Genomic DNA, 23,601 nt, shown 5'->3' on the forward strand with positions numbered 1-23,601 from the left:
TTTCAAACTTTCCCGTTAAACACTGGAACATCTAACAGCTAGAGTTCCTGGGAAGAGCGCATGATATTAAAATAAAGGATAGAAGATTGACTCATTTTTAAAACGGTCATTTTCATATTTTCTGCGGGGTGAAGGAAGTGCTGCTATACTGTAAACGCTTATATACATTACCAAATGTAATGTACAATAATAGATCATGTACCATCACACTATGTGAGACAACGACTAAAATCATGTTTTTTCGAACAGAAATATTAGGGATGTTAGACTACAGATAAATTGGGCTTCTGTTAATCCACAGTGTTGCAGTTCAAGGCTCCTCATAGTTCAGCTTGTCAGCTTTTCTCTGTGTTTGACTGATTCACTATCGTTACACTGGTAGGTTGGCCTTGCCACCAAGGGCTGAGACAGAAGTGAATTTAATCTCAAGAGACATTGACTTTTTCATTCTGGTCAATTATCATTTTTCAATTACCCTCATCTGAATCACATGACAAAGAGGGGGATCAAAATCACAGTCATTTCTCTGTGAATGATGGATCTTCGTCTGGCTTTTGAAGAAAGGGCTGCATGCATTTTAATTAATCCGAATCTATCAACTCCCCCACCGGAGTAATAGGTCAATTGTGCTCAAAGCTTAAAAGTTTGTAGAGAAAGAGAATTCTGCCTCTTTCATTTTTCATCACTTGAGTTACCATGTTCAAAAGGAGCTACTGGCCTTTGTGAGGCTATGAGGTTCTTCCATTGTCACATAAAACAGCTCTTAACGTCTATCATTTATAGGTCTTTGCCGATCACGTACTGTAGCCGCTGATGGGGCTGTGTCACGACTCCTACCGTAGGTAGCTCCCCCTCCTGTTCGGGTGGCGCTCGGCAGTCGTCGTCGCCGACCTACTAGCTGCCACTGATTCCCTTTTCCCCCTTTTCATTTATTGTGTGCACCTGTTTTTGGTTTGGGCTGATTAGCCGGGCTATTTTAGCCAGGAGGCGCGCCTGCTCTGTGTGCGGGATTATTTGATCGTTGTATAGCTTGTGAATGCACGCTCATTGTGTTTTGAGGTGCAAGTGCGTATTTTGCGCCGACCTGTTTTGTCCCATGTGTTTGGGCACTTTGGTTTTTGTGTGCGCTCTAGTTCACTGTTGGGGCGGTTTGTGTTTTGCCGTTGTGTGTTTAATAAATAACACTACCCTGCATTCTCTGCTTCCTGCTCCTGACTCTGCACCCTCGATGGAGGAACGTGTTCTCCATCACACATCAGTTCTCCATCGGATCAGATCGGCGATGGAGCAGATGATGGAGAGGATGGACCGTTGGGAGAAGAGTGGCCTCCTCTCTCCAACTCAGGCTCCTCCGACTAATCCGCCTTCTCCCCCGCTTCATCCGGCTCCGGCACGCGTCGTCTTGCGCTCCCGAGGGAGTATGATGGAGCGGCGGCTGGGTGCCAGGGATTTCTGCTCCAGCTCAAGCTGTACCTGGCCACCCTGAGACCTACTCCCTCAGGGGAGGAGAGTGTGAGTGCCCTCGTTCCCTGCCTGACGGGCCGAGCTCTGGAGTGGGCCAACACAGTCTGGAATGGTCCGGACTCGGCGAGGGATCACTACCCAGAGTTCACCTGTCGCTTTAGGGCTGTATTCGACCACCCTCCGGAGGGAAGAGCGGCAGGTGAGCGGCTATTCCACCTCAGGCAGGAGATGAGGAGCGCGCAGGACTTCGCGCTGGAGTTCCGGACCTTGGCTGCTGGGGCGGGGTGGAACGACAGGGCCCTGATAGACCATTACCGGTGGAGTTAGGGGGGGCTGTGCCGAGGGGTACCGGAGGAGGTGGCTCCTCCTGCACCAACTGTGGTCGGAGAGGACACACGGCCGACCGGTGCTGGAGGAGCCAGTCTGGGAGTCGAGAGGGCAGGCAGAACACTTCTCGGTCACCCCAGGTGAGTCAGCACCAAACTCACCCAGAACCCCCTGTCGGTCACATGTTCGTTGAAATCGTTTTTTCTGATTTTTTTCCCTCTTCCCAGCATAGGCCGCTAGTCGATTCAGGCGCAGCTGGGAACTTTATGGATCGCGGACTCGCCATTAAGCTGGGTATTCCGCTAGTGCCGATAGATCTCCCCTTCCCCGTGCACTCCCTAGATAGCCGACCATTAGGGTCAGGGTTGGTCAGGGAGGCCACGGTTCCACTGGACATGGTAACGCAGGGGAATCATAAGGAACGGATTAGTCTTTTCCTTATCGACTCACCTGGGTTTCCGGTGGTGCTGGGGGTTCCCTGGCTGGCTAGTCACAATCCCCGGTTTTCGTGGAGACAGGGGGTTCTCCAGGGGTAGTCAGAGGAGTGTTCAGGAAGGTGTATAGGAGTTTCCATCGGTGCTACATCGGTGGAGAGTCCAAACCAGGTTTCCACCGTGCGCATTCCCCCTGAATATGCCGATTTGGCGATCACTTTCTGTAAGAAGAGGGCGACCAAATTACCACCTCATCGACACAGGGATTGTGCGATAGATCTCCAGGTAAACGCTGTGCTTCCCAAGAGTCACGTGTACCCTTTGTCACAGGAGGAGACGTTGGCTATGGAGACATATGTCACGGATTCTCTGGGACAGGGGACATTCGGGGACATTCTCTGGGACATTCGGCCCTCCATTTCACCCGTCTCCTCGAGTTTCTTTTTTGTGAAGAAAAAGGAGGGAGGTCCGCGTCCGTGCATTGATTACAGAGGTCTAAATGCTATTACGGTGGGGTTTAGTTACCCACTACCTCTCATCGCTACGGCGGTGGAATCATTTCACGGAGCAAGGTTCTTCACAAAACTGGACCTCAGGAGCGCGTATAACCTGGTGCGTATCAAGGATGGAGACGAGTGGAAAACCGCATTTAGTACCACATCGGGCCATTATGAGTACCTCGTCATGCCGTATGGGTTAAAGAATGCTCCAGCCGTCTTTCAATCCTTTGTAGACGAGATTCTCAGGGACCTGCACGGGCAGGGCGTGGTTGTCTATATCGATGATATTCTGATATATTCCGCCACCCGCGCCACGCATGTGTCTCTGGTGCGCAAGTTGCTTGGGAGACTGCTGGAGCATGACCTATACGTCAAGGCTGAGAAGTGTATGTTCTCCAAACGAGCCGTCTCCTTCCTGGGTTATCGCATTTCCACCACGGGGGTGGTGATGGAGTGTGACCGCGTTAATGCTGTGCGTAATTGGCTGACTCCAACCACGGTGAAGGAGGTGCAGCGGTTCTTAGGGTTTGCCAATTACTACCGGAGGTTTATCCGGGGTTTTGGCCAGGTAGCGGCTCCCATTACCTCACTGCTGAAGAGGGGGCCGGTGCGTTTGCGGTGGTCGACTGAGGCGGACAGAGACTTCAAAAGGTTGAAAGCGCTGTTCACCGATGCACCCGTGTTGGCGCACCCGGACCCCTCTCTAGCTTTCATAGTGGAGGTGGACGCATCCGAGGCTGGGGTGGGTGCCGTGCTGTCACAGCGCTCGGGTACGCCACCTAAACTCTGCCCCTGCGCTTTCTTTTCGAAGAAGCTCGGTCCGGCGGAGCGTAACTATGACGTGGGGGACCGGGAGTTGTTAGCGGTGGTAAAAGCCCTGAAGGTGTGGAGACATTAGCTTGAGGGGGCTAAGCACCCCTTTCTCATCTGGACCGACCATCGGAACCTGGAGTATGTCCAGGCAGCTAGGAGTCTGAATCCGCGTCAGGCAAAGTGGGCCATGTTCTTCACCCGTTTCAGGTTTACTATTTCCTACAGACCGGGCTCCCTGAACATGAAGGCCGACGCGTTGTCCCATCTCTATGACACAGAGGACCGGCCCATCGATCCGACTCGCATCATCCCAGCGTCTAGGCTGGTGGCACGGGTGGTATGGGAGGTGGACTCGGACATCGAGCGGGCGTTAAGGGTGGAACCTGCACCTTCACAGTGTCCCACGGGTCGCTTGTATGTGCCGCTTGGTGTTCGGGATCAATTGATTCGGTGGGCCCACACTCTACCCTCTTCGGGTCATCCGGGTGTGGCGAGGACAGTGCGGGGTCTCAGGGGGAAATACTGGTGGCCCACCTTGGCTAAGGACGTTAGGGTCTACGTCTCTTCCTGTTCGGTATGCGCCCAGAGTAAGGCTCCTAGGCACCTTCCGAGAGGGAAGTTACAGCCCCTCCCCGTTCCACAACGGCCATGGTCTCACCTGTCAGTGGACTTCCTGACCGACCTCCCTCCGTCTCAGGGGAACACTACGGTCCTGGTTGTTGTGTTTTCTAAGTCCTGCCGTCTCCTCCTGTTGCCCGGTCTCCCTACGGCCCTACAGACTGTGGAGGCCCTATTTACCCACGTCTTCCGGCACTACGGGGTGCCGGAGGACATTGTCTCTGATCGAGGGTCCCAGTTCACGTCCAGGGTATGAAAGGCGTTTATGGAATGTCTGGGGGTCTCGGTCAGCTTGACCTCCGGTTATCACCCTGAGAGTAATGGGCAAGCAGAGAGGGTGAACCAGGAGGTGGGCAGGTTTCTGCGGTCGTATTGCCAGGACCGGCCAGGGGAGTGGGCTAGGTACATCCCATGGGCAGAGTTGGCCCAGAACTCACTCCGTCACTCCTCTACTAACCTATCACCCTTTCAGTGTGTTTTGGGTTACCAACCGGTCCTGGCACCATAGCACCAGAGTCAGACCGAGGCTCCTGTGGTGGAGGAGTGGGTGCAGTGCTCCAAGGAGACCTGGAGAGCCGTCCAGGAATCCCTGAAACAAGCCAGTGGACGGCAGAAGAGGAGCGCTGACCGCCACTGCAGTGAGGCCCCCGTGTTCGTACCGGGGGACAGGGTCTGGCTCTCGACCCAGAACCTGCCCCTCCGCTTGCCCTGTCGGAAGCTGGGGCCGCAGTGTGTAGGGCCCTTCAAAGTCCTGAGGAGGATAAACAAGGTGTGTTATAGGTTACAACTCCCTTCCTATTACCGTATTAACCCCTCGTTTCATGTGTCTCTCCTCAGGCCGGTGGTAGCTGGTCCCCTGCAGGAAGGTGAGGTGCCAGAGGTCACTCCATCCCCTCTGGACATCGGGGGTCCCCGGCATACACCATACGGGCCATTCTGGACTCGAGACGCCGGGTGAGGGGCCTGCAGTACCTTATGGACTGGGAGGGGTACGGCCCGGAGGAGAGGTGCTGGGTACTGGTGGGGGACGTCTTGGACCCATCCCTGTTGAGGGATTTTCATCGCCTCCACCAGGATCGCCCTGCGCCTCGCCCTCCGGGTCGCCCTCGAGGCCGGTGTCGGCGCGGTCAGGGGGGGTACTGTCACAACTCCTACCGTAGGTAGCTCCCCCTCCTGTTCGGGTGGCGCTCGGCGGTCGTCGTCGCCGGCCTACTAGCTGCCACTGATTCCCTTTTCCCCCTTTTCGTTTATTGTGTGCACCTGTTTTTGGTTTGGGCTGATTAGCCGGGCTATTTTAGCCAGGAGGCCCGCCTGCTCTGTGTGCGGGATTATTTGATCGTTGTATAGCTTGTGAATGCGCGCTCATTGTGTTTTGAGGTGCGAGTGCGTATTTTGCGCCGACCTGTTTTGTCCCATGTGTTTGGGCACTTTGGTTTTTGTGTGCGCTCTAGTTCGCTGTTGGGGCGGCTTGTGTTTTGCCGTTGTGTGTTTAATAAATAACACTACCCTGCATTCTCTGCTTCCTGCTCCTGACTCTGCACCCACTACGCCCAAGCGTTACAGGCTGACTAATATTACAATGCCGCGTCCATTTTCCTCATAGCTCAGACAGCTTGGAAAATCATTTACACAGCCCCATCTCAGAAAACAAGATAGGCTACTGATCTGAAGTTTTTCCATCCAGCTCTTCTGCCCCCGTGGATCGACCACTTCTCTTAATGTCCAGCCTTTTGCTTGCACTGTCTCGTTTCTTAGACCAGTATCAGTTTGTTATGTTTGTTGTTTACCCTATCTTGACTGGATATTTGCCAATGAACCCCCCCCCCTTTTCTGCTCATCCTATCTTTCTCTCAAAACTCTTACAAAGGAAAATTGGCAGAAGCATTACAGACTAACAGTGAAAGATAGGCTACTCCATCGAAAAACCTCTACTCTAAATGTTAATGTAAAAAGATTCCACCATTGGAACCTCACATCTAATGTAACGGCATTGATATAAATGCCGACACTGTCATGAGAGGAAGCAATTACACTGTGTTCAGATCAGAGTTTCTGAAGTTATAGATTTTAAACTGCAACTATTGCTATTAACCAAATGTATCAGAAAACAACCCTTAGACCTTGTCTTTCTAGTCTTTCAGGCGGCTTCCTCAGACACTCTTAGAACCTCTTGACTTCGGCAGTGATTGTGAATAACATCATTGATATGTTTGACAATGAAATCAGTCATCTCCATTAGTAAAGATATCAGATTTCCACCGAGGAGTCTGCTGATGTTTGTTTAGACTTGCAGCAAGAAAGCTCTTCCAGCAGGCTCTGATAGATTGGAGAAACCAGTCATGCAAAAACATGCTTTGTCACAATGTACTTCTGTAGAAGAGAGACATTCCATGTCGGCATTTCCTGAGGCCCCCTAAAACGTAATGTCTGATTGCTGCTCTATGCTCTTTCTTAGTTAATTTGACATAACATACAAGTCCTAGTAGGACTCTAATCAGAATTCGATTTCTGCTGTTGCAGTGTATGCTTTGTTCTACATAAACTCAAAAAGCAAGACTAGTAATTCACACAGCATTCATTAGCTCAGAGTAAGGTAAAACGTTTTTTAAAACATATCAATTATCAATGCACAAATAGGATACCTTCAATCAGTCGGCAATTCGCTTTTTGTAACTGTTAATGAACCATGAATAAAGTTCAGTATCCTGCTTAGCAACAGCTATGCTCTGCATTTGTCATCATCAAATGGGTTAAGTCATGTCTCTCCAAAATCATATTTAGCACAAACCAATACTCTATACTGTATGTCAACGTGCTAAATGTCAAGCATGTTGACTGGGGATGGAAAGCCCAGAACAATGGAACTACCGGTAGCTGGTACATACATCTACACATTAATAAATGTGGACAAGTTGACATGATGTTTAGCGACAAGACATGTGTTTCCTCACTGAAGTGTCACCTGTATGTCTTAGCTTCCTGTCTCTAACCCTCCTGGTGAAACCTCAGGCTGTTGGCATAGTTGGTAGTGAAAGGATCACATGTGTGAATTCTCATGGAGATTTCATGCCGTGCCTGCTGTACACACGCAAGGCTGTCAGGGCATTCAGGAAAGGTGCTGCTAGTACAGCCCAAAGCAAGATGCAAACCAGGCCAACGTTTGTACGAATCAACTGAAGTAGAGCAAACAGCTAGGAGCTGAATAAGTCTGTTCAAAAGGAGAAACAGTAATGTTTAGCTAATTTTGGTTCTGTTGAATAACTCACTAGGTTTGCAAGTGGTAATCCTGTTGCCTGCTGTGTGCAAATTGGAAGTTAGATGTGCTCTTTCAGAGCAGGGTTCTTCTCTATTCTGAAGAAATGGTGTCGATGAAACAGGGTTGCAGTCAGAAGTGCAGAACTATCCAGGTCAAAGAACTGGCCTTTTCAAGGCATTTCTGACCAGAGGTCACATTAACTCAGACCTGACATCACCAATTAACAGAATCAGATTTGACAGCAAGTTTCCTTCAGGCCGTGTCCCCTGACAAAGTCAGCACATTGACAAACAAAAATAACCTTCATCTGTAATGAATGCTTTTGCTGCTGGGCCTTGATTTTTGATTGGCTCTGGGCTCGAGTTTTGATGAGATTCTGTGTTGGGCGCACTGTCTTTGCTCCTACCAATCCGCAAACCCAATTAGCCGTGTCTCGAGGGGCATGAGAGTGGGGATTTATGTGCCAAAGTCCGTCAGCCTGGTGTCTCTGGAGATTCTGAGTTGTGGTGTCCATCAGAACACTGGGGAATGCAATTCTGCAGGCGAGGAGAGAGAGAGCAAGAGAGCTGAGGGGGGCTAACTGTGCACCTGAGACCTTGTGTCTTCAAATTGCCAAAGCGCTGCATCATAAGTTCTTCTTGCGTCCACATTCCTAAATAATTAATGAGGCTGATTTTGTTCTGGCTCCACGGCTTATTGGTTTGTCCGTCCCTGTTGAAGAACTGTATGAATACTGAGGCTGATCTTCCTCAGTGGAAAGTCCCTTGATTGTACTGCGTACCTGGCTCAATTATAGAATTTGCTCATACATCTCTGTTGCACTTCTTCCCCTGTGGCCGTTCATGTTTGAAAAGTAAACTATGTGATCATTGTCTAAGAAATCAGGCACTATTAGTAAACTCTGTGAACATCATTTAATGAAGCAGTAACCGTTTTGGACAGCTATTCCTGCCGGGACGGCCCCTCACTGTAATGCAAATGAGTTGAGAGAAAAGTGGGAAACTGAAGTGTTTAATATACAGCATGATTAATTTATGACAGTGCCTGTGAAATATATAGCTGGGCTTTCGAGACTGAGAGCTAATTGGAGGAGTTTGTTTTTTAGCAATTTTAAGAGGCTTGTTCTGACAATATCAATGGGTAGAGTATTAGGACATTCATAAACATCTTTTTGAGAGGACTTGATCAAGAATACCTGGTATTGGTGAAAATATGTAACCATTGTCTAAAGTATCATAATGTTGGGTCCAACACAGCAAAAGTAATAAACAATAAGCAATGTTGAGTGACTGATGGAAGCTGATTAACACACTATGCAGGCGTGTTTAAGGTCAGGAGAGCAGACAATGTGAGAAATCCCATTAACGGGCTCTGAGGTACCGTGTGAATTCCATCTTCTTTTTGACTCTGTGCTAATAGCAGCATGCGTGGTCGGGTTATATACAACCTGTCATGTATTAATCTATACTGAGGCTTTTACATTGGGAGTGGAATGAGAGGTAATGACAGTAAAATGAAGCAGAGATAAGACCTACCTAAGTGATCACCCTCTCTGCTCCCACCTGTCCTGACATGACATCGCCTCTCAAAGTCTTAGTGTCTGTGATTGCTGTGCATTGTGAATCTGATGCTTGGATCAAGGTTGTATTTCATGGATTAGCATCCGTCAGCCTGTTTCATTTCCAGTCACACATCACACCCCACAGGGCTTTGGGCTGGAGATTACTGCAAAATGTTGTCGCCCACTTGTCTGGCATGTGGCACATTTTGTTCCTCCCTTATCTGACACAGTTGAAGTTGTCTCTTTACAAGTGTTAGACAGATTCTACTGCAGGTGAATGACCACAGAGAACCTTCATACATTAATGATTCTTGAACCGCAATTCCCACAACCCACTGTGAGGAAGCTAGACGGGTTGCAAGTGTGTCCTGGATTGTACCTGGCGGTAAGAAAATGAGTCAAGCTACAGTTCAAAAGGTGCGGTTCAGAGACAACTTAACCCTGTTGAAAAACTGCCAAGTAATGTGAACAGGGCAGTATGGTTATAGGTATTCCCTTTAACTATAGCACATTTTTCCTAGACCTATTCCTATGTGTTATACATCTATTCTATCTGACCTGTGCAAATAGGAGCAGCCAGGAAAGCAAGCAAGAACATACCGGTGAATGGAGCAACCTGCTCAAGGACGATGTAGCTTGGCTTTGTCGTCAAGCTCTGCGTCAAAGGAGAAAGGGAGAGGAAGAGGCTGAAAATACGAAAACAATGAAGTGGAACAAATCCAACAGGCCCATGTTTTATCTCCTTCCTTTCTTCTGCCTTTCCTTCCACCCCTGCTATCTTCCTCCATCTTAATGAGCAGCAGAACTTTCCATCTACGGAGAGTGCAGGGGCAATACATCACAAGCAGGACAGGGGACGGGGAGAGGACAGGAGCGGGGTGACGGCGATGCTGGCAGAACACTATACAGGGCAATTAAGATTGAGTAGACAGCCATGCTGATTCACACAGAAGGAGTGAGAGCGACATCATGGCAAGGAGAACGACACAGGCGTCCTGTGTTCTCTTTAAAGAGGGAGCCTATATTTGGAAAAAGTATTAATGCTTTATTATATCTATGGTGTGAATTTAAATGATTGCTGTTTCTCTATTCAGTTTACAAGGTTAAGATTCCATTTGTGATTGAAGGTAGGATAAACAGAAAGTATTCAGACCCCTTGACTTTTACACATTTTGTTATGTTACAGCCTTCTTCTAAAATTAGGGTCGTTGTTCTGTTGGATGGTGAACTTTCGCCCAAGTCTGAGGTCCTAAGCGCTCTCAAGCAGGTTTTCATCAAGGATCTCGCTGTACTTTGCGGCGTTCATCTTTCCCTCAATCCTGACTAGTCTTCCAGTCCCTGCCACTGAAAAACATCCCCACAACATGATGTTGACACCACCATGCTTCACCGTAGAGATGGTGCCAGGTTTCCTCCAGATGTGACGCTTGGCATTCAGGTCAAAGAGTTCAATCTTGGTTCATCAGACCACAGAATCTTGTTTCTCATGGTCTGAGAGTCCTTTAGGTGCCTTTTGGCAAACTCCAAGCAGGCTGTCATGTGTCTTTAACTGAGGAGTGGCTTCCGTCTGGCCACTCTACCATAAAGGCCTGATTGGTGGAGTGCTGCAGAGATGGTTGTCCTTCTGGAAGGTTCTCCCATCTCCACAGAGGAACTCTGGAGCTCTGTCAGAGTGACCATCGGGTTCTTGGTCAACTCCCTGAACGAGGTCCTTCTCCCCCGATAGCTCAGTTTGGCTGGGCGGCCAGCTCTAGGAAGAGTCTTGGTGGTTCCAAACGTCTTCCATTTAAGAAAGAAAAGGAAAGGGGGATATCTAGTCAGTTGTACAACTGAATGCCTTTAACTGAATGCCTTTAAACCAACCCCTCTGAATCAGGGAGGTGCGGGGGGAGGCCTCTGTGTTCTTGGGGACCTTCAATGCTGCAGAAATGTGAAGCTTGACACAATCCAGTCTCTGAGCTCTACGGACAATTCCTTCAACCTCATGGCTTGTTTTTTGCTCTGACATGCCCTGTCAACTGTGGGACCTTATATAGACAGGTGTGTGTGCCTTTCCAAGTCATGTCCAATCAATTGAATTTACCACAGGTAGACTACAATCAAGTTGTAGGAACATTTCAAGGATGATCAATGGAAACAGGATGCACCTGAGCTCAATTTCTAGTCTCATAGCAAAGGGTCTGAATACTTATGTAAATAAGGTATTTCTGTTTTTTAAAACCTGTTTTCACTTTACCATTATGGGGTATTGTGTGCAGATTGATGAAGAAAAACATTTATTTAATCCATTTTGGAATAAGGCTGTATCGTAATTTTTGGGGGGAAAAAGTCAAGGACTCTGAATACTTTCCGAATGCACTGTATGCGTGAGAGGACTCAGCTTGTGCTGTATGAGAGTTAAAACATAGTACCTACCAGCAAGTTATCATCTAATAACACATTCTAGGAAAGACTGTCCCCTGAGTACCATGCTGAATCCGGTGTGCAATATACTGTGCATTCTCAAATAACACTTGACTCATCCAATCACCGAGATGTCCTGGCTGTTCATACTGGCATAAAACCTAAAGTACTCCATGAGTCATGACTTTGGTATTTTGGTGCTGAGAGTAAAACCACTCAGACGAGTTGTTTCGAATGGCCTTAATCTACTAAAGAAAACATTTCATCTTGACCTGAATACATATCTCTTGTCCTTGTCTCTCCCATAAAGTGGGTAGTGCATTGAGTCCTCCACATCCCACACATTATGAGACTGAACCATGCACTGTACAACAACTCACTGCACTTGTGCAATAAGGGCTCATTACCCAAAGTCAATTGATGTCCTCAATGTAATACATTCAGAGAGAGAGAGAAAGAGATTAACTCTGTTAATGCAGTGAAAAGGCAATGCACAGAATGAGGCTAGTCGTTATAAATCCTGAAAACCACCATACTAACCATATCATACTAGTATTATCAACATTTAGCGACCAATATAAATAACGTTTTTGTTCACACTTCCATTTCGCCAAATCATCCCATTCCAAAGTCCTTACATACACTACGATGTTGACACCTGCTTGTTGAACATCTCATTCCAAAATCATGGCCATTAATATGTAGCTGGTCCCCCCCTTTGCTGTTATAACAGCCTCCATTCTTCTGGGAAGGCTTTCCACATTGCTGTGGGGACTTGCTTCCATTCAGTCACAAGAGCATTAGTGAGGTCGGCCACTGATGTTGGGCGATTAGGCCTGGCTCGCAGTCAGCGTTCCAATTCATCCCAAAGGTGTTCGATGGGGTTAAGGTCAGGGCTCTGTGCAGGCCAGTTAAGTTCTTCCACACCAATCTCAACAAACCATTTCTGTATGGACGTCGCTTTGTGCACGGAGGCATTGTCATGTTAAAACAAGAAAGGGCCTTGCCCAAACTGCACAGAATTATCTAGAATGTCATTGTATGCTGTAGCTTTAAGATTTCCCTTCACTGGAACAGGGCAGAAATTTGACAAAGTGACTTGTTGGAAAGGTGACGGAGCCATGTTGAGTCACTGAGCTCTTCAGTAAGGCCATTCTACTGCCAATGTTTGTCTATGGAGATTACATGGCTGTGTGCTCGATGTTATGCGCCTGTCAGCAAAGGGTGTGGCTGAAATAGCCAAATCCCCTCATTTGAAGGGGTGTCCACATACATTTGTATATGTAGTGTACTGTAGATTGCTCTATTCATAATCACTGAAGACTTTGTTCATCAGATTGGAGGATGTACTCCTTCACACCAGGTGTGATTCATTTCCATAATCTAATTACTGGACCAAATTGTTTCCATTAATTCCCTAATTCCATGTTGCTCCAAGTTTGTTCGCAGCATCTGTAAAAGATCCAGACACCTGTTCCTCTCCCTGTACCCGTGAGACAGCTGGCTCTGGACCTTCACTGTAGAACAGGGCGTAATGGAACCAAGCTTTATAGAGGAGGCCTCAGCGCAGGGCAGGGCCAATGGGTTATTTCTGCAACGTGATATGACTACTGAGCCAATGAGCCAGCGGCAGGTCCGCTCATTGCCATGCACAGTATGGATGGCTGTGGACAACAGGAGAGTCCCCCAGCAGTATAAAAAAAGGAAACAGGATATATTGTCATTCTCTACGGGAGCGTATTACCTGGGAGATACGCTCAGCTGATGACAGTGGCCATGTAGAGTGTCACATTACCAAGTGTAATAAGTTTCATGAATGTAGCCTCAGCCAAGCACAACACTGAAGTGATTCTACTTTCCAGGAAACCTCGGTCTTCTCCAATGATGCTGAACCCAGCACTATATCTTGCTACATGCAACAGCAGGATTTACTTATCTTTCGATTCAAAAACGAATATTTGTATATTTGCCAGTCATTAGCGCCGCCGGGAAGAATACTGCAAATATAGTGACAAGCTGATGGGAAGTGTATGTTTTTAGAGTGTTAGCCCATCAAGGTGTACCACTGACAGTTACCATTGTGCACATTCTTTCCGTGCCATTACCCCCTCCCAAACATGATGCCTGTCCCGGCAGTTGTCGCCTACGGCACTCCGCCAGAGTGATGACCTGGCTGCCAGATGTTGGCGTTAATATGTCTGCCTGTCGATAATGAGCTATTTCAGGGGTGCCGCTAGTGTCCTTGTAGCCCAGTGGAAAACATGGCACATCCATCTGCCAACAATGACACCTGGGACACTTTCCACAGAGGATGAGCCAAAACAAGATTTCACTAGAGATAATAACTCTTACTTTCTGCCATGTCAGAAGTCTTGCTGTGTTATAAAGTCTAATTTGACTTAATTATCCCTGTTTGTACAGGAGGTCTGCATTCTTTCAGTGCATAAACAATGGTTGTCCTAACTCCAAAACCATGGTATCTAGTTTAGATTTTATATGATCGCAAGATTACTGAAAATGCACCGAACTTCACCAATACACAAAGAATGCTAATTACCGCTCATCTAACACAGGAAACATACGTCCAGTGTTTTTCAGTCGCAGGTCAATTATGAACGCAGTAATGTGTAGTGAAAGGCAATATTGGTAGCATTTGGGTAAGCAGCGTGATTGTGTTTGTCAAGTGGCGGCAGCCACGCGGGGACACTCAATGTGACAGGAGGAAATTGACTCGTCTGCTTGAGAACTTGTCATTAGAATTTGGGCTGTGTGTATCTTTGTTTTCCATAGCAATTTTGCCAAATCACTGTGTGATATTTGACCTGCCCATATGGCTCAGAAACTGTTACCAATTGAAAGCAGGCTAAGTGAATAGGTTATATTTCTCTTGCACTTCATCTGACAAAAACAACTTTGCATGTTCGTACTGTCATACTGTGGTATTTGCATAACTGGGTTAGGAGGGACTACATTTTTTAGATAAACTTTGTGGAGCACACCAGTTAGTCCTATAGTTGGCTAATGCTTCATCTTCAGGAATGACCTATGAGCTGAACCTTTGCATTACATTGTCCAAGGTCTATTTTGTGGCATTTGCTAAGTTGTTCCTGTATAATCAGCACAGCCCTATTGGTGGTGTGGTCTGACAGGACGCTAGAGGTCGTACATCACACTATCATTTTTCACAGATGGCGTTGGAGACTGCTGTAGTAAACTAGCCACATCTATGTCCATTCTCTGAAAGCTGTGCAGACAGGGGAGAGGAATAGAGGTCACTTTAAACTGACAGACCTTGTATATGGGAAGTATCATTTGTGGTAAATCAGGATGAATGTAATTTCTAGGAAGTGGCATGTAAAGGTCAGGTTGTGGGCTCTTCATCTTCTAAGGAGTAGAGGGGGTTCATCTAAAGCAGAGGTGTCAAACTCAGTCCATGGAGGGCCTAGTGTCTGCTGGTTTTTGTTCTTTCCTTTCAATGGAGACCTAGACAACCAGGGGGGTTCCTCTAATAGGTGACCTTAATTCATAAATCAAGTTCAAGGGAGGAGCGAAAACCCGCAGACACTCGGCCCTCTGTGGAATGAGTTTGACATGTGATCTAAAGCAATGGAAGCAATGGAGGAAGAGCAGAGGTGTTTTTATGATTCGGTTAACCCTCACAGTGGGGACCGACCCAAGCTGATGAGGAGGTGTCACATTCTATCTGGGAGGATCAAGGTTACTCTGCTCTTCATGCACAACACACACACATGCGCACACACACTCACAGACACACACACACACACACACACACACACACTTCCATCTTCTACACACATACAGTGCCACATGGCCCATCAGTGTTCTCTGGAGAGGACAGCAGACAGTGTTTGCACACCCCAGAGTGTTTTTCCACAGGCTTGAATGTCATTTACTGCTTGTCAACTCTCCATTAACCCCTCGCTCTTTGTGTCCACTCTGCCACTTCAGCGGCGCATGTGAACTGTATGCTTTGTCACACCTGCTCAGACATTTCCATGCTGAGGAAACATGGCGCCGGGGGGGATGGCTGCCGTTTTACGGGCTCCTAAATAACTGTGCTATTTTGTTAGTTTTTTTGTATTGTTTGTAACTAATTTTGTACATAATGTTGCTGATACCGTCTCTTATGACCGAAAAGAGCTTCTGGACATCAGAACAGTGATTACTCACCTCGAACTGGATGAAGATGTTTTTATTTTAAGCGAAGGAAGCGAAGGATATAGTGCTTTGTCAAGACAAGGCCCAAATCTCAGTCATCAGCTTGAAGAAAAGATGAAGGAAAAGGGGGAGGAGGGCACATTGTAAGAATTTGTAAGAATTTGTGATTGCACGTTGGCCAATAATACGGAGGGAAGTGGGAGTTTACCTACTCATCGGCAAATTCTTACAAGGCACCTCGCCCTCCTCCCCCTTTTCCTCCAGCCAACGTGCAATCATTGGAAAACAAACTGGATGATCTACGATTAAAACTGTCCTACCAACGGGACATTAAAAACTGTAATATCTTATGTTTCACAGAGACGTGGCTGAACGACGCCACGGATAATATAGAGCTGGCTGGCTTCTCTGTGCGTCGGCAGGACAGAGCAGCTACGTCTGGTAAGACGAGGGGCGAGGGTGTGTGTCTATTTGTCGATAACTGCTGGTGCGCAATGTTTCTTTTTTAAGAAGTCTCAAGGTATTGCTCGCCTGAGGTAGAATACCTCATGATAAGCTGTAGACCACACTATCTACGAAGAGAATTCTCAACTATATTATTCGTAGCCGTCTATTTACCACCACAAACCGATGCTGGTACTAAGACCACACTCAACAAGCTGTATAAGGCCATAAGCAAACAAGAAAATGCTCATCCAGAAGTGGCGCTCCTAGTGGCCGGGGACTTTAATGCAGACAAACTTAAATCTGTTTTACCTCTTTTCTACCAGCATGTCACATGTGCAACCAGAGGGAAAAAAAACTCTGGACCACCTTTACTGCACACACAGAGATGCATACAAAGCTCTCCCTCACCCTCCATTTGGCAAATCTGACCATCATTTTATCCTCCTGATTACGGCTTACAAGCAAAAACTAAAGCAGGAAGTACCAGTGACTCGCTCAATACGGAAGTGGTCAGATGACGAGGATGCTATGCTACAGGACTGTTTTAGTAGCACACACTAGAAAATGTTCCAGAATTCATCCAGTGGCATTGAAGAGTATACCATTTCAGTCACCAGCTTCATCAATAAGTGCATCGACGACGTCGTACCCACAGTGACTGTACGTATATTTCCCAACCAGAAGCCATGGATTACAGGCAACATCCGCACCGAGCTAAAGACTAGAGCTGCCGCTTTCATGAAGTGGAACACTAATCCGGACTCTTATGAGAAATCCCGCTAGGCAAAGCATCAATACAGGACTAAGATTGAATCCTACTACACCAGCTCTGACGCTCGTCGGATGTGGCAGGGCTTGACAAATATTACAGACTACAAATGGAAACACAGCCAAGAGCTGCCCAGTGACGCGAGCCTACCAGATAAGCTAAATGCCTTTTATGCTCACTTCGAGGCAAGCAACACTGAAGCATGCATGAGAACACCAGCTGTTCCGGGTGACTGTGTGATCACGCTCACCGTAGCCGATGTGAGCAAGACCTTTAAACAGGTCAACATTCACAAAGCCGCAGGGCCAGATGGATTACCAGGACATGTACTCAAAGCATGCACGGACAACTTGGCAAGTGTCTTCACTGACATTTTCAACCTCTCCCTGACCGAGTCTGTAATACCTACATGTTTCAAACAGACCACCATAGTCCCTGTGCCCAAGAAAGCGAAGGTAACCTGCCTAAATGAATACCTCCCCGTAGCACTCAAGTCGGTAGCCATGAAGTGCTTTGAAAGGCTGGTCATGGCTCACATCAACACCATCATGCCGGAAACCCACTCCAATTCACATACCGCCCCAACAGATCCACAGATGACGCAATCTCAATCACACTCCACACTGCCCTTTCCCACCTGGACCAAAGGAACAACTATGTGAGAATGCTGTTCATTGACTACAGCTCAGCGTTCAACACCTTAGTGCACACAAAGCTCATCCCTGGGACTAAACCCTGGGACTAAACACCTCCCTCTGCAACTGGAGCCTGGACTTCCTGACAGGCCGCCCCCAGGTGGTAAGGGTAGGCAACAACACATCTGCCACGCTGATACTCAACAGGGAGGCCCCTCAGGGGTGTGTGCTTAGTCCCCTCCTGTACTCCCTGTTCACCTATGACTGTGTGGCCAAGCACGACTCCAACACCATCATTAAGTTTGCTGACGACACAACAGTGGTAAGCCTGATCACCGACAATGATGAGACAGCCTATAGGGAGGAGGTCAGAGACCTGGCAGTGTGGTGCCAGGACAACAACCTCTCCCTCAATGTGAGCAAGACAAAGGAGCAGATTGTGGACTATATGAAAAGGAGGGCCGGACAGACCCCCATTAACATCAACGGGGCTGAAGTGGAGCTGGTCGAGAGTTTCAAGTTCATTGGTATCAACATCACCAATTAACTATCATGGTCCAAACACACCACGACAGTTGTAAAGAGGGCACGACAACACCTTTCCCCCCTCAGGAGACTGAAAAGATTTGGCATGGGTCCCCAGATCCTCAAAAAGATCTACAACTACACCATCGAGAGCATCCTGAGCAGTTGCATCACGGTAACTGCTCAACATCTGACCGTAAGGCACTACAGAGGGTAGCGCGTATTGCCCAGTACATCACTGGGGCCAAGCTTCCTGATATCAAGGACCTATACACTAGGTGGTGGATGGCATAAAAAATGGTCAAATACTCCAGTCACCCAAGTCATAGACTGTTCTCTCTGCTACCGCACGGCAAGCGGTACCAGAGGCCCAAGGATAGGACCAAAAGGCTTCTACCCCAAAGCCATAAGACTGCTGAATAATTCATTAAATGGCCACCCAGACTATATACATTGACCCTTTGTTTTTACACTGCTGCTACTCGCTGTTTATTATCTGTGCATAGTCACATTACAAATTACCTCGACTAACCTGTACCCCCGCACATTGACTCGGTACCGGTACCCCTTGTATATAGCCTTGTTATTGTTATGTAATTTTCTTGTGTTACTTTGAGATTTTTTTTCTCACTTAGTTTATTTAGTAAATATTTTTTTAACTCTATTTCTTGAACTACATTGTTGGTTAAGGGCTTGTAGGTATGCATTTCACCTGTTGTATTCGGCGCATGTGAAAATCACATTTGATTTGATTTGATGACTGCTTGTCTGCCTCCCAAGCTGTTTGCAATATCAGAGAGGTATCTTTCCATGGGAGGTATATAAAGGCCAAAACATCCCATGAGAAGTGGATCACGCTCTGGGTTCAAATGCATAGGTTTCTCCAGGCTGCTGTCAAGGGAAAGGTCCTGTGGCTCACATTCTGATCCCACTGGGTTTGATGCTCCAAGGAAATGAACGCAAACCGTATTGAGTAAACTACATACAGTATACATAATCCAGTGACTGAAGATTACAGTCTTCATGAACGCATTCACCACCATATAGCCTAATGAGAATAGATCGTGGAAATTGCCTTTTTCATTTGTTTATGACATTTTCTAAGATGGCATCCACCAACTCGACAAGATCACAACCATTAAACTTCCAATGACTAACACTACAATGCTCCAGTAGCCTATAGGAATCACAAATATAACATACTGGCAGTTTATTGATGTGTGGGTGTGTGGGTGTATTCCATACCATCTCCCATTTTGCATGCACTTAACACACACTTGTGATGAAACAAGCCAATATTTACCTAACCGGGTTGTCAACCTCACAGCGGCAGTTGAAAATCCACAGGAGCTCAGCTGAGATGAAAGATCAACATTTCATCTGTAAACAATTCCAAAACACTTTCATTCAAATGGGTTTGTACAGACGATAGGGCACGGACACAACGCCTAGTACAGTCTAAATGCCGTTCTGACAGATTTTCACATAATAACATTTTCAGGTGTGGTGTACACATTGGTGACTTGAGCAACATGTAGTCTGAGACAACCTCTTAAATAGAACTGCAGACATTCAATATAAGCATTTATTTCCCCGTGACTAACTGCACTGGAATCAGCCTGCCCTTAAGCTCAGCAGCATTAGTAACTAACCTGATATGTTCTGCCTGGAACAGACCCATGTAATACCACTGAGAGGAGTGTTGAACGTTTTTGAGCACGTTTTTGAGATTAATTTAGGAGATTGTTAGTTCTCATTATCTGTTTTTCTACATACTTTATGTCTGATTTTAGTCATTTAAGTGTACACTGAAAACGTTTTACTATCCCAAAAATAATTTCCTGCTGTGGTGCAGTGAGGAAGGCTTGTGTATTCCAGGCATGCCTCGCCACAAACAGCGCAGTAAACAAAGGCCTTAACCCTGTGTAATCCCATGGAGGGCAGGCAATAAAAACGCATCTAATCAGCTGAAACAGGGGGTAACTGCCCTGGGCTTTACCTTCAATCAGTGCTCGGAGATGGGAATGAGAATCTGTACCCTGGGGAGTCAGCATAATGCATCACTTTACGTGCAGCTAAATAACCCGCTCCCCTGTAATCACATTCCCTTGCATGTTTTATACAGAATCAAGATGAAATGATGTTTGTGTGTCTCCCAGGACATAGGTGAAGTCAGAATATCGCTTGTGAATCTAACAAATATGACCTGCAAAGATCACCTAAAAAAAACATTTGGGTCAAAACTATCAGTTTGTTTTATTAGATTTCGGAAGAAAACTTTTCTTTACGTTTTGCATACTGGTGATCTGACTTGTCTGGCATTAGACGGTACAGAGAAAGTGAAGGATACCCACACAAATGCAGAAAAAGGGAGAAGTTGGCCCTCCTTGCCTCCCAAAGGGCACAGGCAATTTTCAGCTCTAGTGATCCAGCTCCAGGACCAGCTAAGACCAAATGTGGAACAATACTCAACTTATTTATTCACACATCCACCCCACAGCAGCAACTGACTCTCCTTGGCATTTAAAAAAAAAACTTACTAAACATGGGGAAATGGGGACAGTGGAAATCAATGACATGGGAGATGGGACTACACCGCAAATCACAGGATGGCAATACAAATATAGATATATTCATAAGATAATCTAACATTAAAAAATATGTTTTAGCCAAGGAGAAAACCGTGTACATGACAGGGCAATAGAAAAGAAACATATAAAATCGCCATCTTTAGGAGCCTGAGATGTGTGCTTTTGTGTATGAGTGCAGTCTATGGTGTAGATCACCCAGGTGCACTGGATCTCAGTGATGACTGATGACTGATGAGAGGCAGCCTCAATGATTGATGGCCATGCTTGAGCCTCCAGGCCTCGCCTCAGGTGATTTGAACTGTACACACGCACAGCGGGGCCGCTGTACAGCTGGAAGCCTACACCTGTAAGTCAACGACTGCAGGGGAGATGTCATTATTCACCTCACAGGCTGTAATGGCACCATTATCTCCCTGTCACGTTTTGTGTCTCAGCACCAATCACTGGGGGATATAGAGTGAGTTCAGAAATGATTGACACCCTTGATAAAGATGAGCAATAAAGACTGTATAAAATAAAGAATTCAAATACTGAGCTACGTTGTATGCTGAAAACAATGGAGAAATGAATCGTGAATACTGATGAGTGAGAAAGTTACACAGGGTCAAAGATCATACCCCCAAGACATACTAACCTCCCCTGTTATTGGTAATGGTGAGAGGTGAGCGTGTGTCGTGGCTCGGGGGCTGGATGTAACTCTCACTCCTGCTGAGCTACAGCTAATTCTGGGTCGTAGGGAGCAGGAGGCCATAAAGGCGGGAATTCATCGTGAAAATCAGAAAAATAGGAAGGAGAGGGCCGAGCAGCTCAGCTCGAGGTCAGCCAGGGATTGCAGCATCAGCAGGCTTACTTCCATCGTCAGCACCTTCTCCCTCACCCAAAAGTGGAGTCGGGGGAATTACCAGAACGGAGGGGATGTGCAGTGAAACGTGAACTTCCACTAACCCCCTTTTTTGACATCCTTCTGGAAGAAGACAGTAACAACAGGGACTGGGGGTTTGGGGAGGGGCAGTCCATTATGGACCAGATGTAACCAGTTTTAAGGGAGTGATGGAATAAGGGAAAATGACAGTATTGTATGAATTTGATGTAACCGGTTTGTGGGGAGGAGTGTGTAAGGGAGGCTTGAATATATAAGTCTTTGCAGGTTAGAAGGGGTCTGCTTTCTTTGTTTCAGAGCCTATTTTTTGGACCTCTCTCTTTTTGGGGATTTATTTTGCCAAATGATTTATTGTTGTTTTTTTTGTTTCACTCTTCGGAACACTGTTGTTGGGGGCGGAGCCTTTTTCTGAATTCTTCTAAGACATAATTTAGAGGTAAGCCTTCGTTCTTTTACCCACATGGGCAGGGTAAAATACACATTGGGGTGTGTATAGCAATGTCTTAGGATGTTAGGCTAAGGCATGACACGGTGACTATACCATTTAGTCTCGTGGGACTAAGGCATGACACCGTGACAATACAATTTAGTCTCGTGGGACTAAGGCATGACACAGTGACTATACCATTTAGTCTCGTGGGACTAAGGCATGACACAGTGACAATACCATTTAGTCTCGTGGGACTAAGGCATGACACAGTGACAATACCATTTAGTCTCGTGGGACTAAGGCATGACACCGTGACTATACCATTTAGTCTCGTGGGACTAAGGCATGACACAGTGACTATACCATTTAGTCTCGTGGGACACTAGGTCCCATTACGGTGAGTAACTCCAGGTCCACAGGTGAAGGGTATGTGACGCGCACCCGAAGGTGTAAAACTAAATATTTATTTAATAATAACAGTTGCCAAGCGGAGAAATTATAGCCATCATTCTAGTTTCCCTGGTCTTATAGTTTCCCTGGTCTTATAGTTTCCCTGGTCTGATAGTTACCCTGGTATTATAGTTTCCCTGGTCTTATAGTTTCCCTGGTCTTACAGTTTCCCTGGTCTTATAGTTTCCCTGGTCTTATAGTTCCCCTGGTATTATAGTTCCCCTGGTCTTATAGTTCCCCTGGTCTTATAGTTCCCCTGGTCTTATAGTTCCCCTGGTATTATAGATCCCCTGGTCTTATAGTTTCCCTGGTCTTATAGTTTCCCTGGTCTTATAGTTCCCCTGGTCTTATAGTTCCCCTGGTATTATAGTTCCCCTGGTCTTATAGTTCCCCTGGTCTTATAGTTTCCCTGGTCTTATAGTTCCCCTGGTCTTATAGTTCCCCTGGTATTATAGTTCCCCTGGTCTTATAGTTCCCCTGGTCTTATAGTTCCCCTGGTATTATAGTTCCCCTGGTATTATAGTTCCCCTGGTCTTATAGTTTCCCTGGTCTTATAGTTTCCCTGGTCTTATAGTTTCCCTGGTATTATAGTTCCCCTGGTATTATAGTTCCCCTGGTCTTATAGTTCCCCTGGTATTATAGTTCCCCTGGTCTTATAGTTCCCCTGGTCTTATAGTTCCCCTGGTATTATAGTTCCCCTGGTATTATAGTTCCCCTGGTCTTATAGTTTCCCTGGTCTTATAGTTTCCCTGGTATTATAGTTCCCCTGGTATTATAGTTCCCCTGGTCTTATAGTTTCCCTGGTCTTATAGTTTCCCTGGTCTTATAGTTCCCCTGGTCTTATAGTTTCGCTGGTCTTGTAGTTTCGCTGGTCTTAAAGTTTCGCTGGTCTTATAGAACTACGGGTCGCCCTACCCCTGAGCTGGACATCCCACTGAGTGGTTTTTAATAAAAAGGTTTCTTCCACTCCAGCTGTCGGCCGCCGAGCTCTACGCCACTGGTATCAGTGGGTTGCTGGGATCGGGACTGGGCTGGAAGGGCAATGCCTGTGGGTAATAGGCTTGAAGCAGGGATAACCTAGGCCAGCTCATTAAGCTCAAGTGGGAGGCGTGAGTTGGGCAAGACGCAAGTCTTGGGGGTATGATCTTTGACCCTCTGTAACTTTCTCACTCATCATTATTCACAGGATTATCTGTAATCATGGTAGCATCCCCATTAATGTAGAAGTGTTTAGAAACTTATTCTATTCTTATTTACAATAAAAGTGACTCCAAAATGACACAATACATTATTTACCATTAATATCTATTGGACACAAA

The 23,601-nt window shown here is 46.6% G+C and overlaps 1 protein-coding gene across 4 annotated transcripts in view; it reads left to right on the forward strand.

Annotated features, from left to right (window-relative positions):
* Nucleotides 1-23,601, forward strand: part of LOC115199012 (muscarinic acetylcholine receptor M2) — an 82,659-nt gene that overhangs the window by 54,786 nt on the left and 4,272 nt on the right. The window contains exon 1 of one of the 4 annotated variants that reach the window (XM_029761499.1): nucleotides 5,076-5,110. The exons of 2 other annotated variants lie outside the window; for them this stretch is intronic. The gene's annotated coding sequence lies outside the window, so the exon portion shown is untranslated. Of the gene's footprint in view, nucleotides 1-5,075; nucleotides 5,111-21,651; nucleotides 21,839-23,601 lie in introns of those variants that run through there. One more of the 4 variants, XM_029761497.1, reaches the window with a different exon arrangement.

Source organism: Salmo trutta, chromosome 8, assembly GCF_901001165.1.
Source record: "Salmo trutta chromosome 8, fSalTru1.1, whole genome shotgun sequence".
Classification (NCBI taxonomy): domain Eukaryota; kingdom Metazoa; phylum Chordata; class Actinopteri; order Salmoniformes; family Salmonidae; genus Salmo; species Salmo trutta.